Source organism: Scardinius erythrophthalmus (assembly GCF_964197995.2).
Source record: "Scardinius erythrophthalmus genome assembly, chromosome: 1".
Taxonomy (NCBI): domain Eukaryota; kingdom Metazoa; phylum Chordata; class Actinopteri; order Cypriniformes; family Leuciscidae; genus Scardinius; species Scardinius erythrophthalmus.
Genome location: NC_138221.1, coordinates 19,284,404 through 19,307,032, shown reverse-complemented (window position 1 = coordinate 19,307,032; position 22,629 = coordinate 19,284,404).

Genomic DNA, 22,629 nt, shown 5'->3' with positions numbered 1-22,629 from the left:
TCCTGAGTGCGGGGTTTTGCCTCTCTCTCTCGTAATCTGTTGAGTTTCTATCTCAAACCGTCGAGGTATGAGACGGCCGCCTGTTGCTGCCGAGGTCGTGCACTTTCCCGTCAAATCCGTTCTCAGGACCAGGAGAAGAAGCGTCCGCACAGGATCCCTCTTCTGACACCAGCTGTAATAGCAATTTTTATCTCACTTGGAAAAACAGCATCACAGGTGTAAGACAACACTCAAAAAGGCAAAATTGTAATAAAGAAGAAAAAGGCTTTATTCTTTGAGGAATCTTTTCGCAACCGCAGCCAGCCAGATGTGAAACAGAAAGCCTCCTGACATAATAAAACTGAGACATTTTATACAGGTTTCTGACATTCTTGACTCCTCCTTTCCCAGTCTCTGTAAATTTCCTTAAAGACATCTAGTATGGACTGGTTCTAACCCCCCCCCCCCCCCCCCCCCGGGCAGGTCATGCTGTTCTTTGTCCCTGAGAAGCCAAAAGGCCTTCATTTACAATCTAAATGACCTCCTGCTTTCCTCAGGAGGGGGCCTGGGACCCTACTATATGACATCCTGTATTCTTCGACTAAGATTCTTTCTCGTGCCTAGGTGTTTGTTATCTCCCCGGGCTATCTGGTTTATTACATCTGCTCTTTCCTACCCCCAATTCAGCTGTTAGAAATGCTTTTACACACACTCAAATGAAATCAACAAGTTTTAAATGAATGGACACAAGAACAATGAATTTTTCATTAACACGAGCAAAACGCGCCGGCGCGTTTTTGGTCCCCAGAGGGTTAATATTTAATGTTTATGTTTGTTATGGCTTTCCACTTGATGCAGAGGATTAATAAAAACCCAACCCAGCTCATTGGAAGAACTCGTAGTTAGAAAACTCATAGATAACATTCAAAAGTATCAGTTTTCAAATCTTAGAATTGTTAAAAAAAAAGTCGTAACATAATATTGTGCAAGGAATTGTGTGAAAATAAAATAATTGTATTACATTTATTAATCAAAACTCTGGCCCTGTAAATCGTACTTTGTGTGAAAAGTAAAAAATGTCATCAGAGTTTTACTGCCTTTAGTGTTCATTTAAACTGGAAACTTCAGCGATTTGTACGTATAGGTACGGTTTTTGAGTTTCGCTTAAAAGAGGCACGTATTTCCAGAGCCTGGGTAGATATAAAGTTTTAAAGTATCAAACTAAAGAAACTGTTTCATCTTTACATATCATCTATAACACACCTTTACCATAAATGTGCCAAAACATACAGAACATACCGTATAAAAATCCCTGATATTTCTGTTCTGTTTTTTCCTTTAGATCTGATGTTATTCATCTCTATGAGGAACTGAATAGACTCAATGAGGACTTTTCTTCTGAATGCAACAAGCATTTGAGGACGATATCTACTCTAATCAATGGGTTAAAAGAAGTGTACATAAGTGCTGTTTGCAGCTCTAACGCAGGAGCGAGAATGGGAGGATTGGGACTGGCAATCCTGTTTGTGGGATTCGCTTTATATGTGTTTGATGAAGAGGTTTCTCTCATTGTTGCTGCAGCCGGGACAGGAATGGCTGTCGTTGGTGGATTTAGATTTGCTTTTGGGCAATACAAGACAAGACAGCTGAAGAACATAAAACAAAACATTGAAAAGGAACTTCAGGGAATTCAGGATCAACACAGCCCTATTATTGACATCTTGGAAAAAATCTGTCACCGTACTGAGGAAATATTGAGAGACGCTTCACCATCAGACCACAAAGCCCAGGCGTTGAGTGAACGTCTTACCTCCTGCTTTGATGAAAAGCACTTCTTTCAGGAACACGACAGCAGTAAAGTAGACGACTGGATGTCTAAAAGTGTGCTTTTGTCTAGAAACCTTTCAGAAATGATCTCCAAGATTTGTTCTGTGCCTGAAATCCTCAAAGAGATTATCGAAGACAACAAGAGGAAACGAGACAAACCCGCAAAACCCACACATCAACAAATAGAGTTCAAGAAGAACGCAGAGAAAGTCATTGATGAAATACGGAGATTAATTTGCAACTTAAAAAATGGAGTAAAGGAAATCAACCAAAGTGCAGAAATAATATCAGATAATTTGACTTTGGATTTTTTTGAATTATTTGACTTTAAATTTGATTTTAACCTGGCAATAAGTATGAACTGCTGAGACTCAACTTGACCAAAAGTGGTTATTTGATATTAATAGATTACATTCATTAACAATACTCTCTTGCCACAGATCGGACATTCTGAATTTTGATTTTTAAAATACATTTTGTGGAATTTTATTTTAATACATGCATGAAGCATGTCACCATTGTTGAGATTCATATGTTGATTATTGATGTCTGTGTATTAAGAAAAAAAGTTGGTTTGGTTTTGAACTAATTCAAGTCTAAGGGCGCTTTCACACTAGCACTATTGGTGCGCACCCGGGTTCGAATGACGTCAGAGCTCGGTTCGTTTGGATGATATGAACGCTGTCTTCCGAACTCGGGTGCGCACCCGCAAACCGTACCCGATTCCGCTTAAAAGGGGTGGTCTGGGGTACCGTTCATGTGAAATCCAGTACGGTTCGCTGCTGATATGAACGCAGTCGAACCAAATCGCGGAAGTGATTTACTTAACTTGTGTGTGTGTGCGTGTGTGTATACACTTACCTTGACGAAAAGCGGGATTGACGCACTGCAATCGATTTCTGGCTGTCTCCGCAAAAATTGTTTTCGGCGGACAGCCTGCTGTCTTTGGAACGATTTTAGTACTTTTGCGGCAGACAGAAACAACTGTGTTTCTCTTTCTGTATCTTTTCTTTGAAAACAAAACCAAAGGTTCAAAAAAAGACGAACAAATGTGAAGCGAGCAATTCTATCCATTTTGACGCCTTTTCATTCATAGCGGTTACCAAGCAACACGATTATGCACCAGCTGCAACTTGATGACGCAAGCGTACCGCGGTTCGGATAAAAATAATATAATGTGAACACAGTCCATCGGGGGCAGGTGGAGGGGGGAGCAATCGAACCAAGTGTGAAAGCGCCCTAAGACTCTATGAAGTTCATGGTATTACACACTCCTGTACAGTTGGTGGCGGTATAATACAAAAGTAGTAATCTGCCAAAAACAAGAAGAAAGTTGGTTTGAGCGGATACCTAGTATTAAAAGGTAAAAACTGTGATATTGTTCTAGTCAGTATTGTTATTGTGCTCCTGCCGAGGGGGTTAACCCTAAAACTCAATATTTTTGAGCTACTTAATAATTTTTCTAATTCTTTTGTTAAGCTGAATGTGCCTTTTGTAACTCATAGGGAGGAGGGTGCCATTTTTCTTTTGTTAATCTTTTTTTTTATTTGATGAAATACGGAGAGGAATTTGCAAGTTAAAAAATGGAGTGAAAGAATTCAACCAAAAGGCAGAAAGACTATCAGATAGTGTGAATTTAACATGACAAAATGAAAAATTATGAACTGCTGAGACTCAAATTGTTATTGGATCCATCTGACGGATAATGAGCAGTATTGGATGATTTCAACATTTCCTTGTCCTACAACAACTGATGTTTACGTTGTCAAAAGTCAGAAATAAGCTGTTGTTTTTAGATTAAGGAAATTGATACTTTGTTGAATTCAGACATTCAGGAGTAAGATTGTTTTTGCTCTGCATTATTATAGATGTCATTGTGTGTATATTATGTGCTTTATATTAATCACTTTCATAACAAAACATGTAATAATATTGTACAGACAAATAAATGTATTTGAAATATAAAGTGAATGAAGAATTTTTTTAAAGGGTTAAACCCTTCTTAACCCTTTAACGTCCTCACCAAGAACAAACAAAAGTTTTTTATTTAGCAGTTTTATTTTGCAGTTTTTATTTAGTTGGGGCGATAATAAAAAGAATCAATGTTTACTATTATACTGCTAGAAACAAATCTAAATTATTTCACTTTCATTCAGTGTCCAAACCTCAAGAAAAGCCAAATGGGTAACGCTTTAGATTATAGCCAGGAAAGTACTGCGTAATTAAGACGAATTTACAGCTTAGCTTTCGGTAATTATAGTGTACCTATTAAGTACTTGCATGTAAGTATAAGGGAACAATAATTATGCAAAGTTTGGGGAATAAATGGGTAACAACCAAGAGATATAAACAATATTTATACTGAACTAACGGGTACTTATTCTACTATTATGATACAACAATCTTGTAGTGTTGTTTTTGGCAGCCTGTTTTAATTTTAGTTTTAGTCTAGTCTTTGTGTCAGGCTGTCATTTTAGTTTTTATTAGTTTTAGTCACATTCATACTCTTTTTAGTCTAGTCTAGTTTTAGTCGACGATAACTGATGACATTTTAGTCTAGTTTTAGTCAACGAAAACTGATGACATTTTAGTCTAGTTTTAGTCGACGAAAACTGATGACATTTTAGTCTAGTTTTAGTCAATGAAAATTGTATTTTAGTCTCTTTTTAGTAATGTGATTCTATTTAACCCAGTCAATAGAATTTCAAACAAGGCTATCTTATTATAGGCTATTTAGTAGGCCTATATTTAGGGCTGTGACGGTGGCAGGTTTTTTTTTACCACCGCGGTAATGGACCAACTACCGGCGGTGGTTGGGGGGTTATTTTTAAAAAAACTCGTTTTATATTTCTACACAAACCGGCGGTGGTTGGGCGCTTTGAGAGGGATGTGGGACGCAGGAAAACACGAAGATATCGATCTCCATCGATCTCTTTATGATATCTTTGTGTTTTCTACTTGATGTAAATTGGTTTGAAGAGCGAATTTTATCCTCCACAAGGGCGAAATATTTAGGCTATGTTTGAGATTGCGCTGCCAGAGAAAGTGAAACTAAAAATCACCCGCGCGTGTGAAGCGCGCTTTACAACTAAACTTGACGCGCCCTATGTCTATATAACAAGCACAAACTGTGTTAAAAAGAATTTGACATGCAAGTACAAATGTAGGCCATCTGTCCTACAGCGTTTTTCTACTTTACCACAGTAAAGAATACGAATATAATAGGCCTTATTAAAAGCGAACCAAGAAACGTTTATAATACCTTTAGAAAATGGGTGAGACGTGACGTGAGTGAAGATTTGGGAAAAGAAACAAGAGATTCCATGCAGGGATGAGTCACGATTTTTGGATATTCGATTAGTTTATTTAATTATAGGATATCGAATAGGTTGTGCGATTATTCTCTAAAATAAAATCTCCATGTTCTGGCGCTGATGCGGTGACGTGTTCATGTAACCAGAGACGCTGCCAATAACATGCAGCTGTCACAAAGAACCGGCAAAAGTAATGATTATGAATGTGTCAAATACATCAATGAGACATTTTAATAGAATAACTAATGGAGTAATATATTGTTAAATTCGCTGATAATCGGGTGACCAGATCGCAATCCAGAATTTAAAGCCGACAAAGCTATGGGTTCACGCACAACTCTCTCATTCGTCGTGACGTTATAACATTTCGTCTCGTCTCGTTTTGGTCAACGAAAATGAAGAGACATTTTACCATAGTTTTTATTTTTTTAAACCACATTTAGTCTCGTTTTTATTCGTCAACGATATTGCATTATACATGTATTTTAGTCATCGTCACATGACCATGCATTTACGTCTAGTCTCGTCTCGTTTTCGTCAGGTGATAACGGTTCGTTGACGACAATATTTCGTCATAATTTTCGTTGACGAAAGCAACACTACAATCTTGCACTCTTAATTAAAATGGATGTGTTAAAAACAACACAATATGTGTTATATCTTAACACACCTGTGTGTCTAGTTAAGGACAACTCATTTTGTTTTACTTTTAACTCAACCAGTGTGTTATTGTTATTTTTTTACTTTTTTTTTTTTTTTTTTTTTGCATGATCGAACCATTTGTTAACAATCTACTGGCATTGTAAAATAAAATTCTATAGTACTTTGATCTATAGATTGAAAAAGGGAAAATAAAGTAAAATACTTTCAAAAACCCAACATAAAAAATATTCACTTGGAGTTATATTCTTTTCCTAAACAGGAAAAGTAAAATACTTTCAAAAACCCAACAAAAAAAAATCTTCACTTTGAAGTAGATTATTTTCTAAAAAAGGAACCATTTAGAACATTGAAAACAAAAAATAAGATGGGTGTGAATTACACATCTGACATTAGGCGCTGGCGTTTTCTCTTGAACGCACTGAACGTTCGGACAGCAACAGATATTCTCCTTACAGCGTCTCGAGTATTCTTCATAGGCTCGGATGTGGCTTAATTCTCGGCTCACACTGATGTACAGTAGCTTGTCTTCAGGTGTGTCCACCTAGCATTTGCACTTGCAGGAACTGTGGATGGTTGTATCCTTTCTACTAACTCCTCTTCAGGTTCCCCATCAATCTCAAAGTCTGCCACTTCTCTTCTTTCCTTCTGAACAGGATGACGTGGACGGGCCGGTCTAGGTGGCACAACCGGAGGCAGGACCAGCTTTGTTGGTATAGATTCATGGAATCTCCAGACTGCAGCAGACTGCACCAGGAGAAGTTGGGGCTGGATCCACAATTCTTTCATGTGCCTCTGAGTGACTGGACGCTGGTGCTCCAACTCTCCAAGTTTTTGAAATGACACAAAGTCGCTATTATGGATCATCCCCTTAGAGCTGAGGAAGGACAGCACAGTCATCAATCGCTCTTTTGGCAAACACTTTGGTAGCCTGTCTCTGCATGTCTCCAACCATGGCATCCCATGCTCACGATATTTCACCAAGTTCCGTGAGTAGGACAGATCCCACTCCTCGATCTTTGCGCAGACATCTCCGAGGTAAGCTGCTGCTCGAGACGCAGCAGATGGAATTTGAGTTGGGCGATAGAGCTCAACAAAGTTCTTGAAATTCCAACGTGCCTTCCGGTTCTGGTTTTCATCCCAATATTTTATATGTGGGAAGAACTTCAGCTTGGACAATCCAAACTCCAGACAACGGACAGGATCCAGGCTCATGGAAGTGACCATTTCCACTGCCCTACCAAATGTGTGGGGATAGCCGAACACTTTCCGTTCACAGACTTCCCTTGCCAACTCACCAACTGTCCGGCAGTCTGTTAATCACCCGATTGGATGGTCAGGCCCTTTCCAGGAATCCATTGAAATGCGATCATTCCTATCATATAGGTCGACAGAAGAATCCTGACCAAATCTTCACCCACCACTTGTGGGCCGGCCAGAAGGCAATCTGTCAGGGGAAAGAGACGTAGAACTCTTAACTTCTGGAGTTCATCTTTGATCCATGTCAGGGGAGGAGGACCTTCACCTACACTTGCCAAACCAATAGGACTCAGGCCGAGAAATCCCCTCATTCGAGATAAGCGTTTGTGTTGGTGGAGCAAACACCAAGGGGTGAGGCATACTGCCTTGATTGCGCAAATTGGCCGTCCAAAAAAAAAAAAAACTGTTCAACTGCCAATTCCAACTGGAATGCCTTCTAGGAACCCACCAAGTCTCTTCTGTTTGTGGAGAAGGTCAAACAAGGTACTGCTCAGTTAACACAAGAAATACCGGAATTCCATAACTACTAGAACGACCATAGCGGTCATTCTGACCGCTCATACTTTGACGTTCATATGGCCGTACTGAACGTCATTTTCGTCATGTAATATCTATTGTACATGTTAACCTTCTCTTTTCCAATGAAGCTTTTAATTCCTGTCGTCATAGCCCTTAAAACAAGCACAAAAGAAAGATTGCCCCGACAGGTGCTGCCTCTATTTGAGGAACATTTTGCATCAAAATAATATTTTTTTTCACCGCACTCACCACGTGAATAGACACGTACAAAAGTTAGGAAACGTCAAAGCTTCATACAGTTAGTACAGCTCTGTTTGTAAATAAGTTCAATAATCAATACAAAATCTAAAAATAAATGGATCTACAATGATAGGTAATGATAAACAGGACACACAATTTTTATTCAAATGAATGTGAAAATGTACACACACAAACAGGCTAAGAAAAAAACATGAACATTAGCTAAACAAGAAAACGAACTGCTTCAGAACGATTCGTTTCAGTGAACAAAAAATATTAACGAACAAAATCAGGTTAACTGCCCATTTGAACGGCGCAAACATACCGCATCATTGACGCTTACGCACATAGCCTACCACACAGGTAAACACCGCCTTTCGCGTGCAGCTCCCACACACGTTGTGACATTTGATACATCTCCTTGGTTTTATTTTGTTTGGAGTTCCTCCAGTTGTATGGCTTTTGATTCCATGTGGTCGGAGTGAAGTTTACTCGCCAGTCGTATTATGAAGTCCCTCTGCGAAACTTGCAATGTAGCGGACTTATGATATCTATAACGCGTGCGGTCAAAATGACCGTTATGGTAGTTCTAGGTAGAAATAGTCAGAACTGTTGTGTGTTTTATGATTTTAATAAAATAACAGTGTCAGAATAAATTATACACATATTTAGGAAAAGTCAGAGTCCTACAGCCACATTTATTTTATTTTAACAAAGTTATTACATTGTAAAATTTAAAAACGGTCAAAATGACCGCCTTGGGAGTTCTAGTGTTAAGACACATATTGGCTTCACAATGTGTCTTAACCCTCTGGGGTCTAAGGTGTTTTTGGGGTCCTTGAGATGTTCTGACATGCCCTGACATTTTTGCTTTTTTCAGTTGCTTATAAACATATTAATGGCAAAGGTGTATTTACACTCTATTTAGCACAAACAGGGCTACCATCATATGTGAGCACCATGCATGTACATGTTTGTATTTTTGAGAGAATAATGTTTATGCATGGTTATTGAAAAAACTAAAAACTAAAGTTTCTGAAATAAGGCCATAAAACACATTCATTTTCTTCAAAATGATGTGAAAATTATCCTGCCTAATCATTTACATAACACAATGCATTGATTTAAATTTTGCAAAACACTTTCTGTCTGGAAAGGCAATATGCGGAGTGGGCGTCAACGATCATGCATATTTAGTGGTTCGCACCTGGAGACAATGGGGCCCACATACTTAATGAGGCATTCATTCAGGTGTGTCACAAGAAAGAATGCAAGAGCAACAGTTGGAAGCATCTCATGTTTTTTTTTTTTTTTTCCACAAATTGTGCTTGCAAATTGGCCTATAATATCAAAAGGAAAACATGTCTAGTAATTGTGCAGTTAATTCTCATACTGTATTTTCAGTTTTGGAATATTTATCCTCTCCCCAAATTTGTCACTAATAAAACACAATAAAAAATTATTTTAAAGAAAAGGCTTATATTTACCTTTTATTAGTTTGTTTACATCTACCTTGTATTTTTTATTTTTTATTAAAAAGGTTACAATTACAACAACAATTCAAGTGTAATCTTTCTTTGTAAAAACTAAAGTATACATTTCATCATACATATTTCAAAGTTAAGGATTCATTACTTGAATATAGCCTAGGCTACATTAGAATAAACACTATAACATTGTATTTGATGATTTTTGACAAAACATACTATATTTAACATATAAGCAAAAATTGGCAAACAAAAGCTTATTTGAGGTGGCAGATATTTTACAGTAAAAATGTATAATCTATCCAAAACTAATCAATGAAATGTTGTCTTTCATATGTCTGTAACATAGTAACTTTCGTTTTTGCAGTTTAATACGTTGCTTATACAAATACATTTTATTTCAACATATTTCACTCGATTTTTACTCAGTAGCCTATAGCAATACAGTTTGCTAAAAGCGAAACATTCACAGACAGAAACGATTCAAATTTAAACCGTCTTTTGCCAGTTGTGGTAAACAGCGGCATCTCTACCGTTCATTCATTCATTGATGCACAGATACGCGCTGCACTTGAGAATGAAAAAAAAACTTACTAAATTATTCCATAGCCTCGGATCTGTTGCTCCTCCTAAATTTTCCATTAAAGTATTATTCCTCACAGCGCTGCGAGACAATGATTACAGTACAATGATCTGATGTGTTTTCTCGAGCTGATGTGGGCGTTCACAGTTTGCAGGATTGCCTCAGCCATTTGCGTTTGAATAGCGCGCGCTCTCCGTGGGCGGGGTCACATTACATCTGAATGAGCTCTAATTAGCTCGACTGGAATCGCTCTCTTTTAATGCAGATTTCACAAGATGAGAATATTTGTTTTTTATATAAATTACTTAATTTAAAAGAAGAGAATTCAAGCTTCATGCCTGTGTGTCTGTATGTCTGTTTGACTGAGTATTCGCTGAGTTATGGTTCATTTTCGGACGCGTTTCAGAATGGACTATACTGACGCGCCGGGCGCGATAGCCGACCTCAGGGGGTTAAACCTAACCCATCATCGTTGTCTTTGAAGGATGTGTTATTGTTCTTAACAATGTAATAAGAATTTGAAGATCTCTGTTACATGAATCTGTAGTATGATAGAAAAACACATTTTTCATGGCTGGTATAATGGCTGACTTTAAACTCTTTGAACTACTAAAACTAATTGTGTCCACTGAAAGAAAAACAACATTTTGACAGAACGAGCAAAGTCATTATCAGTTGGCATGACCAGAGGATTTTTCACTGTGGACATCTTTTGCAATTTTGGAACAATATTTCTTTCCCATTTTCGAAGAAAGAGGTCAGGAAACATTTTTTCCAAACTCAGTGTCAAGCTACAACACAGGATATAATACACAATTACAAGTCAAGTCAAGTTAAGTTTATTTATATAGCGCTTTTCACAACATAGGTTGTATCAAAGCAGCTTCACAGTATTCAATTAAAACAATACATCAATGTTTGTTTCTAGTGGAACGTCCACGTTTGGTAATGCTGATCAATAGTATCGTTGATTGATTAATTAAATTAAATATCCCCAAATATCCCCAACTGAGCAAGCCAAAGGCAACATGAGACACTCTGGAATCACTGATTCGACTACGTTTGCGCTGGTAGCAACGCTGATCATCATGAAGTTTCCTCCGTAGATTCTGAAGTCTCATCTCAATAAATCCACTGTGGGAAACTGGGTTATAGAAATGTTCCTGGATGAAAGGGGGAGGATAACAATTGTAACTTTCACAAGAACCCATGATGTGTGACGAGCAAACCAGCAGAGTGGATGTACTTTTGGTGTTATTGTAACTGTAATATTGGTAATTTAAAAAATAAAAATAAAACGAATTACAGTCACTAAATTTTCAATTGATTTGTAACCTAACTAATTAACATCACACTTACTATTCCAATTTGCATTTATTTAAAGTGGGCTTTGTGTGTTTTAATAAGTGCAACTTACAATCCTTCATTCTCTTCTCCCATCTTGATCTTCAGAGAAGGAAACAGTGTTACCACACTTTCTGCCAACATCCATTTATCTTCATTACAAGGGTAACTAAAATAAAGACATAGCATCGAAGAATTACCCAATTCAACTCATACATAATACATTAAAATAAAATACAGGAACCAAAGTTTTTTCCGTAATTATGTTCAAATTATTAAAAGTAATCAGTGTGTTTTCAAAGTATTCAACATCTTTATATGTTATCGCATTCACAGTTGTTTGTTATTTTCTCAACTGTAAACTTACAATCCACTTTGTTCCACCAACGCACTGACTCCTATCTTCACAAGGAGGTTTCTTGATGTCTCTGAAAGCATTCCCGAAGCTTCATAATCCTTATATATACTCAGACCTTTGCTTTCAATTAGTGCTCGCATTGTGTCTACATCAATTATACTGCCGTGCAAAGGCAAAAGACCGTAACTTCGTTTTTGGTCGAAAATGAGTTATTTATATTTTTGGCACATTCAAGACCTCCTTTATCATGTGGATAAGTACACTGTTAACCCTTGCTGTAAAAAAAGGCCAAATTCTGACAATATCATACCATTTTCCATTAAAACAGTAATATACCGTAGAAAATAAAACTAGCCTACAGGAATATACTGTGAATTAACAATGCTCAAAGTCGACACTCAGAGGCTGTTTTCCCAATCACACCCTATACCCTCATTCACTATTCCCTACATTAGTTCACTAATATAGTCCACTTGAATAAAAAGAAGTGAGTGAATTGAGAAGCTGATGAACACCTGATAAGCAGAATCACTGAACGACAGAGAATCAAGAACAGAAAAAAGAGAAACACAGAAACTACAACTGACTTCCAGCAACACTGAGTGTGAAACCAGTTTACAAACCAGTTTACGATTATTTCTTTCATACATGTACAAAAGTTATTGTTGATAATTAACAGAGATTGAGTTAATAATAAAGTTTGTTGTCACCATGATGGAGATCAGTATTTGCTTTAGTTGGTCTCTTGTCCTTTGACTTCATACCATTCATCTCTCTCTGACTGCTGTAACAGTGAGTTTATAAAACGCATTTGTTATGGCAATAAAAAGTCAAGAGGAATATGATCAGTTGTTTTTGGCTTTTGTGATGATTTAACATTCATCCTGGACATGTCTGATTTTCAGAACTTTCCTGTATATATTCTTTGAATTTATGGGTATTTCATATTTATCTGTGAATCTACAACATGAAATCAATATCTCTGTAACCATGTTTTCTGAACAATATTGTAATCATATAGTGCATTAATACATGTTTAACTCCTGCTTGACTCAGACACACACAGACATCAACAATCAGCACATGAATCTCAACAATGGTGACAATCAAAAGTTTCATGTCGCAATGCATGCTGGGTTCCAGGATAATATAAAACTCCCAGCATGCACTGCTGCATGAATAATAAAAAAATATTGCCACCATTATTGAGATTCATGTGCTAAATTATGATATCTCTGTTTCTAAAAGTCAGCATAGCTTTTTTTTTTTTGGTTTATGCATGATGTGTTAAAAAAATAAGTCATTGTAATTTATTGCTGTGGTTTCACAGTGGTGATAATGTAACACTTTTGATTGAGGATTAAACTCTGAATGAGTGATAACAATTTCCTTAGTGAATGAACAGGCTATATGATGATTTTATCACCATAATCAACATAACCACAATCATTCATAAACTGTGTGTGTGCACAAGTGCATCTTGCAAAAACACAGCTCAAGCAGCAATCGAAAAACTAACGCTTTAGCATCAGCAACCCAACTAAAGCAAACACTGATCTCTATCATGGTAACTTCAATAACCAAACATTTTCAATTAAACATCTCAACAACAACTTCTGTAGATGTATGACAGAAATAAAGTCATACTGGTTCATAATAAGTGTAATAATGTGTAATGTCTGGAAGTCAGTTGTAGTTCTTGTGTTTCTCTATTTTATGTTCTAACAGCAGGTGTTCATCACTAATGCTCAACAATCACTTACATATTCCCTTAATTATCTCTCACTGTAACACTGCGTCAATGTTACTTTTACTCTTTGTAGTGTGGATTTCCCTGTGGGGTTGAAAAGGTTAACAGTGTAAGATAAAAAGTCACACCCACAAAATGTATTTTAACAGTAATAAACTGTAAGTTATAAAACAGGTATATACTGGCAACACTGTTGCCAGTAGTTTACTGTAAAATCTTGTTTTTTGGGTCACCGTTGTGCAGAAGAGTAGAGCCTGTGCTTCAGTCCAGGAGAAGATCTACAAACATTGATGATACGCTGCATGTTGCTTTATTTAACAGGCGGTGACTGTGTAGTTGCTGGTCTAGTGGAAATCTCTTTATTTACCAAAAAATGTTTGTGGTTTCAAATGAAAAAAGGTCACAGTAACACTTTGCTCACTTTATTAATGCATTATACATTTTAGTTAATACATTTAAATGACAGTTGGTTCATTTAAGACAGTCGGTTTCTGCAAGTGAAAGTAGTTAACTCGAGTTTTAGTGCATTTTTACAGTAACATACTGTAGATTGCAGTAAAGAAGTGGCAACAGTGTTGCCAGTATTTTACTGTAAAAAAACCCGGTAAGGTCTAACAGTGTATTTATTGAAAAATCATTTATTTTACAAAAGGTTCTCAGGGATGAATGTTGTGAAAGATGGTCAGTAAGTCTCCTCACTGTCCAAAATACAAAATTGCACAGGACTTCTGTCTGGCTTCTGTCTGGCTAACTGTGAAAAAACAAACAAACAAAAAAAAAACATTAATCTTCCACTGACAAAACTGGTTTACTCACAGCATAAATGCTAGAATAGAATTTTTGAAGTTGCGGGCACCAGTGCTACCAAGTAAAAAAAGTTAATTTCGAGCCCTGTTTACCATCATATATTCTGAATAATTGTAAATTGAATTAAATAACTGAAATAATCGTCGAAACCAGGCACATATAAAATGTCAGAAAACAGGATTCCTGATAGCATGTCAATATCCATGGATCACTGGATCTTTGATAAGTTGTTAGGAACACTATATAGTCCAACCTTTAATTTAAACTGATAATCCTTTGTTTTACTCGAGTTTTCTCAGTTTCCCTGTTAACTCCAGTCACGCTGCAGCTCTTTAGCCACTCAATCTGACTAGGGGGGCGTGTTCTGGCAGGAAAGTGATGTCAGTGCATACCCTTTATATCTCAGCTTGTATTACATTACATTTACACATTTGGCAGACGCTTCTATCCAAAGTGACTTACATTGCATTTCATTGCATTTCAAGTTGCACATTTTACATTCTTATCAGTTCTCAGTTCTTGCTTTCCCTGGGAAATTACCTTTTTCTTTAGTTTTTGCTAGGGATGGGCGATATATCGCATGCGATTGTTATGCGCATCTCATCAGTAAAGCCGGTTCCTTGATTAGTAGTAAATCACCTTCACCTGCTTTCAGATGGAGCGGCATTTACTACAAAGAGCCGTAGTTAACTGACAAGCTGAGCCAAATCACATCAATATCGCGGACGTATCGGCAGCAATAATTAATGCGATATGGCTCAGCTTGTCAGTTAACTACGGCTCTTTGTACACAGCAAAAACTCCAGTAAATTAACACTGCTGGGAGTGTATGAGTCCACACTCAAGAGTGTTAAAGTTAATGAGATAATTAAGTGATTAATTTAGTGATGATTGAACATTATTTAAGACACCTGATGTTAACAAGCAGAATCACTGAAGGAGAAAATCTCAAATTGTAAGTTACCATTGTGGTGATGGGTGTTTGCTTTAGTTGGGCTCTTGACCATTATATGTTTACTTTAGATTTTGTTTGGCTGTTGTATCTGAATTGTTACTGCCAGTTGAACAAAGAAAAAAGTGATCTGTTGCTGTTGGTTACATTATAACATTCATCATTTGAACTTGATCACTGAACTCATTAAGATCCTTCATGCTGACTTCGATTTATGTTGTTGGTTAGAGAATCTGCATAAATGGCCAGAATTTTTTATATAATTTAAAGGATTTCTTAAAAGTTTTTTTTTTTTTAAAAATCGTTCTTTTAGGCACACACAGATGTCAAGATTCAGTCTATGCATCTCAACAATGGCGACGAGCAGAATATTCAATTAGCAAAAGTAAATTGCATAGACAATTCAGATCATAATTTATTCATACCGCAATGCATGATGGGAGCCATTAATGAGTTGTGATTGGTGGCAGCCACTGCAACATGCTTTATTATTGTCACCATTGTTGAGATCCACAGGCTGATTATTGATGTCTGTGTTTTAAATGAATTTATCTAAATGTCTTTTGATCAGAACAATGTTTATTAAATATTTTGAATTATAAGTAAAGTACTGATAATCATAGGCTGAAGAATCACTAATTTGCTGCTAACAAGTTAAACCAAACTATCTCAATAAGTTTCCTTTTTCAGATCACAGCATGATTATGTCAACACATAACCAACACTATAAGATAACATTTTACTTTGTTCATTTAACTGTTATAAATCAATAACAGCAGACAAACAACAGTAAATATTAAAGTAAACATATAATGGTCTAGAGCCCAACTAAAGCAAACACCCATCACCTTAATGGTAACTTACAATTTGTGATTTTCTCCTTCAGTGATTCTGCTTGTTAACATCAGGTGTCTTCAATAATGCTCAATAGTCACTTAATTAATCACTTAATTATCTCATTAACTTTAACACTCTTGAGTGTGGACTCATATACACTCCCAGCCCCAGGAGTGTTAATTTAACACCGCTCCATCTGAAAGCAGGTGAAGGTGATTTACTACTAATCAAGGAACCGGCTTTACTGATGAGATGCGCATAACAATCGCATGCGATATATCGCCCATCCCTAGTTTTTGCCATGTGAATGACAGTCGCCGGAGGATAGTCAGTCAGTCTTCTCACTGATATAGATCCAAAAATGCGCAGAACACGTTTGTCTATTCCAAACTGTGAAGAAAACAAAACAAAACACACACACAAAAAATAATACATTTTCCACTGACAAAAATGTAATTTACTCACAGCATAATAAATAGAATAGGTCAGCTTGTAGTACCTTTTTCTTTAGTTTTTGCCACGTGAATGACAGTCGATGTGGAAGATAGTCAGTCAGTCTCCTCACTAATATAGACCCTAAATTGCACGGGACAAGTTTGTCTATGCAAATACATAAGAAAACACAAAAATATTAATTACTCTTACACTGACAAAACTGTAGTTTACTCATCATTATAAATGAGGAAATATGTAAGCTTGTATTAGCCTACCTTTTTTTTTTCTCGTATGAATGACGGTCGGTGGTTGATAGTCTCCTCACCGATATCCAAAATTGCCCAAGGGACACGTTTGTCTATGCCAAAATGAGAAAACACACAAAATATTAATTAGCTTTCCACTGTCAAAAAATTGGTTTACTCACAGCATAATAAATAAAGGAATAAGTCAGCTTGTATTACCTATTTCTGTTGTTGCCATGTGAATGACGGTCGGTGGATGGTAGTCTCAATCACTGATAATGATCCAAAATGGCTCGGCACACTTTTGTCTAAGCAAAAATGTGAGAAAACACACAGAAATGAATTAATCTTCCACTGAAAGAACTTAAGTTTACTCACAGCATTATAAATGAAGAAATAGGTCAGCTTGTATTACCTTTTTGATTTAATTTTTGCCGTGTGAATGTCGGTAGGTGGATGATAGTCTCCTCACGATATCCAAAATTGCGCGGGACACGTTTGTCTACGCTAAAATGAGAAAAAAAAAAAAAAAAAAAAGATTAATTTTCCACTTACGAATCTGTGGTTTACTCACAACATAATAAATAAAAGAGTATGTCAGCTTTAACGTTACCTATTTCTTTAGTTTTTGCCGTGTGAATGACGGTTGGAGTCAGTCTCGTCCTCACTGATAAATATCCAAAATTGCGCGGGACACGCTTGTCTGTAAAAATGTGACAAAACGCACACACATATAAATTATTGTTCCACTGACAAAACTGTCGTGTACTCACAGTACAACTACTGCCGCTGATTTAAAAAAAAATTCGGAGTAAATGCAATGTCGCGTTGGCTTGTCGTTGACGTGACACAAATGGCATACTACAGTATTAAGTACATTACTTTAGCTAGTCGGTCTTCTTAAGATGAAGAGTCACGACAATACAACGTTAAACGTATAAAAGTGCTCTAAAGAGGACGAAACAGTTTGCTGTGCTTACCTGTTAAATATCTTCATGGCCGCCATTCTGTTCCGAGTTACTCCGTGTGGGAGCTGTGGGGGATGGGCAGATTGAAATAAATACGCGGGGTTTTCCGGTGCGTGAGGGAGAACGCCGTAAAAAGACCTAAATGTAGGCTTCGAATGAAGCTGAAAACTTTAAATGTATTTATTTAAGTGTTTATTTCATTTCATTATACAAAAGTAATTTCTTGAAAAATAAAATTTAAAAGCTAAAATAACAAATAGGTTATTCATAACTTATTCGGTTTAAGTTCTGCTTAATACATTGCAGTTTTTGAGTTAATATCACATATTTTATTAAGTTAAACTAACTTCTTAAAAAAAATAAGTTAAATGTACTCATTTAGTTTAGTAACTTTCAGTGTTAGGTTTTACAGTGTACTAATCAAGGAACAGGCTTTACTGACGAGATGCGCATAACAATCTCACGATTTAAATCGCCCAGCCCTAATTATTATTAGTAGTAGTAGTAAGTCAAGTCAAGTCAAGTCAACTTTATTTATATAGCGCTTTTCACAATACAGATTGTATCAAAGCAGCTTCACAGTATTAAATAAAATAGTACATCAGTGTTTGTTTCTTGTGTAAAACGTCCACGTTTGGTAATGCTGATCAATAGTATTGTTGATTGATTAATTAAATTAAGTATCCCCAACTGAGCAAGCCAAAGGCAACAGTGGCAAGGAACCGAAAAACTCCATCAGGTGACCTAATGGAGAAAAAAAAAACCTTGGGAGAACCCAGGCTCAGTCGGGGGCCAGTTCTCCTCTGGCGTTTATGAACTAGAGACCGGATTTAACTGTAAGATTAAAAATATTATATGAATGCCTGGCTGAAGAGATGTGTCTTTAATTTAGTTTTAAACTGGGAGAGCGAGTCTGAGCAACGAACAGTATCAGGAAGACTATTCCAGAGTTTTGGAGCTAAATGTGAAAATGCTCTCCCTCCTTTGGTTGATCTGGATATCCTAGGTATGACCAAAAGCCTCGAATTTAGTGATCTTAGAGAGCGCGATGGATTATAGGGTGATAGAAGATCCGTTAAATAGACTGGAGCTAAGCCGTTTAGGGCTTTATAAGTCAGTAGCAATACCTTGTAATTAATACGGAACTTTATAGGTAACCAATGTAGTGATGATAAAATCGGTGTTATATGATCATATTTTCTTGATCTAGTAAGAACTCTAGCGGCGGCATTTTGGACTAACTGTAGCTTGTTTATTGAGGATGCAGGACAACCAGCTAATAAAGCATTACAGTAATCTAGTCTCGAGGTCAGATAGCATATTACGTAGCTTAGCAATGTTTCTAAGGTGGAAAAAGGCTGTTTTTGTTACATATGAAATATGATTTTCAAAAGACAGGTTGCATTCTAATATAACACCCAGGTCTTTTACTGTAGAGGATAAAGTAACAGGACATCCTACTATGTTAAAGTTGTATTGTGAGAGGTTTTGTGGGCGGTTTTTTGAACCGATGAGTATTACCTCTGTCTTGTCTGGATTTAATAAAAGAAAATTGTGCGTCATCCAATCTTTTATATCTTTAACACACTCTGTCAATTTGGATAATTTAGCGTTTTCATCCGGCCGTGATGAAATATATATTTGAGTGTCATCAGCATAACAATGGAAACTAGGGCTGGGCGATTTAAATCGTGAGATTGTTATGCGCATCTCGTCAGTAAAGCCGGTTCCTTGATTAGTAGTAAATCGCCATCACCTGCTTTCAGATGGAGCGGCATTTACTACAAAGAGCCGTAGTTAACTGACAAACTGAGCCATATCGCATTAAAATCGCGGACGTATCGCCAGCGATAATTAATGCGATATGGCTCAGCTTGTCAGTTAACTACGGCTCTTTGTACACAGCAAAAACTCCAGTGTTAAATTAACACTCCTGGGAGTGTATGAGTCCACACTCAAGAGTGTTTAAGTTAATGAGATAATTAAGTGATTAATTTAATGATGATTGAACATTATTGAAGACACCTGATGTTAACAAGCAGAATCACTGAAGGAGAAAATCACAAATTGTAAGTTACCGTTATGACGATCAATGGTTGCTTTAGTTGGACTCTTAACCCATATATTATTTTAAAAAATCATTCTTTTAGGCACACACAGATGTCAAGATTCAGTCTATGCATCTCAACAATGGTGAGGAGCAGAATATTCAATTAGGAAAAGTAAATTACATAGACAATTCAGATCATAATTTATTCATACCGCAATGCATGATGGGAGCCATTAATGAGTTGTGATTGGTGGCAGCCACTGCAACATGCTTTATTATTGTCACCATTGTTGAGATTCACAGGCTGATTATTGATGTCTGTGTTTGAAATAAATTTAGCTGAATGTCTTTTGATCAGAACAATGTTTATTAAATATTTTGAATTATAAGTAAAGTACTGATAATCATAGGCTGAAGAATCACTAAACTGCTGCTAACAAGTTAAACCAAACTATCTCAATAAGTTTCCTTTTTCCAATCACAGCATGATTATGTCAAAACATAACCAACACTATAAGATAACATTTTACTTTGTTCATGTAACTGTTATAAATCAATAACAGCAGACAAACAACAGTAAATATTAAAGTAAACATATAATGGTCTAGAGCCCAACTAAAGCAAACACCCATCACCTTAATGGTAACTTACAATTTGTGATTTTCTTCTTCAGTGATTCTGCTTGTTAACATCAGGTGTCTTCAATAATGCTCAATCATCACTAAATTAATCACTTAATTATCTCCTCAGCCCCAAATGCCGCTTCATCTGAAAGCAGGTGATGGTGATTTACTACTAATCAAGGAACCGGCTTTACTGACGAGATGCGCATGACAATATCGCGATTTAAATCGCCCAGCCCTACTATAAAGTCACAAAAAAGCTTTGTTGGTTGTCACCATTGTTGAGATTCATATGTTGATTCTTGATGTCTCTATACTACAATAAAAATTATTCAGATCAAAACCTTTTCTGAATAATTTTTTTTTTTTTTTAGATTGTTCTAATAATGATACCATAATATTTCAAGGGTCATGTGAAAAATTATGCCATTAATTATTAATTAAAGCTAAAATCCATCTACATATTATGTAATCTAAGCTAATATATTAAGAGATTTAACCATCATATGATGACTATAACATCACCATTAACTGACCAAGATCTGATATTTTCTCCTGCATTTACTGCTATAACAAACGTGTATCATATACACAGTTAAAGCAGCCAGAGAAAACTAAAGTTAAAAACTCAAGGGTCATGAGCCCAACTAAAGCAGACACTGATCTCAATCATGGTGACATCAAATTTCTTTTAAAGTTTTTTACACTTTATTTAAATTAGCATATTTTACATTAATTTTATGGTTTTTGTTTGGCAGCCGCAGCTGCCAGTCATTTGACCATTTTTTTAAGATTTTTTTTTTACAATGAAGGTATATGATCGTGATTATTCAGGAAATATCTGTAAAATAACAGTGTTTTCAGTTTATTTAATTTAGGATGTTTTACAGTTTTTTGAGGGTCTGACAGTCATTTGACCATTTTATCATTTAACTGTTCTGTTACTGTTTAATTACAGATTATATTTGTAATTTTACATACATTTTTATGTAATTTAAGAAAACAGAAAAAAATACTATATGAAAAATACAATCAATTTTCTGTATAAAAATGTGAATTACTGGAATTTGTCATTAATGTCACAATACCTAAAATAACAGCTGAATTTTTATTTTACAGATATTATTTGTAATTTTACAGTGTTTTGAGAACAATTTAAAATTAAAGAAAATGATCGTCAAAAAATCACAGTTATTTTCTGTAAAATTAGGATTTTTTTACGGCGTAGGATAGTTACCATCATGGTGACAAGTGGTGCATGCAGCTTGATTTGAGAGCAAATAATCCCTTTATATTGATGCGCTCATACAGCAAGTGATTCTGTATAACATACTTTTGCTAATATATTAGCAAATTAGAATGTTAGCAGATTAGCTTTTAAAAGTTAAGTTTATACAAATAAAATTGTTCACATTGAGATTACATGAAAGTTTAAAGTTAATTGTATGAATTAATGTACTTTGAATTTCAGAACTTAAAAAATTTGAGGCAATTGATTGTCTTAAATGTTTTGAGTTCTGCCAACTTATTCGGGTTTACAGTGTACTTCATAGATTTGAGTTATATTAATTGAATGGACTTAGTACTATTAACTTTATTTACCCAAGTTATCTTAACAATAAGTTATTGAGTTACTTGGACACAAATCAAATATTTTTTTTATGCTTAAATTGTTTGAGTTAATAAACTTAAATGATTTAAGGCAATCGGTTTCCTCAAATGGTTTGAGTTGAACTAAATGAGCACTTTAATTTAACCGTCATCAAAAGGTACAAGTAGCAGTAATCCAACCTTTTAAGTTCTAGGAAAATTGTGACTTTTAAGTTAATCAACTTTAAAAATTTGAGGCAATCGATTGCCTCAATTTTTTTGAGTTCTGGTAACTTATTTGGGTTTACAGTGCAGTAATGGTTTGAACTGCTGTATCTTTTAGACACACACAGACATCAAGAATCAGCATATGAATCTCAACAATGGTGATGATAAAAGTGCAGTGCACTTGATGGAGCCTCCAATCAAAACTCGTCAGTATCTCCCAGCATGCATTGCAGCAGGAATACATTATGCTGAATTGCCTTAGTATTTTCTTTTATTATTATAGCTGCTTTTATTTTTGATGTTGTTTTTGTTGCAGCTTTTTAGTAGCTTGTTTTGTGATGTTCAGAGTTTTATCTGATTATTGTGTTGATTGTCACCGTTGTTGAGATTCATACGCTGAATCTTGATGTCTGTGCTGGTTTAAATCAAGCAGTAGTTCAAAACCTTTTTTCTACACCATGTATTTTTAAAGTTCTTCAGATTATATGTTGCTCACTTACAGATATATTATAATCAATAATATGACATTTATTTTTTAATATTATAATTAATATTATCACTTTGCTCAAAGTG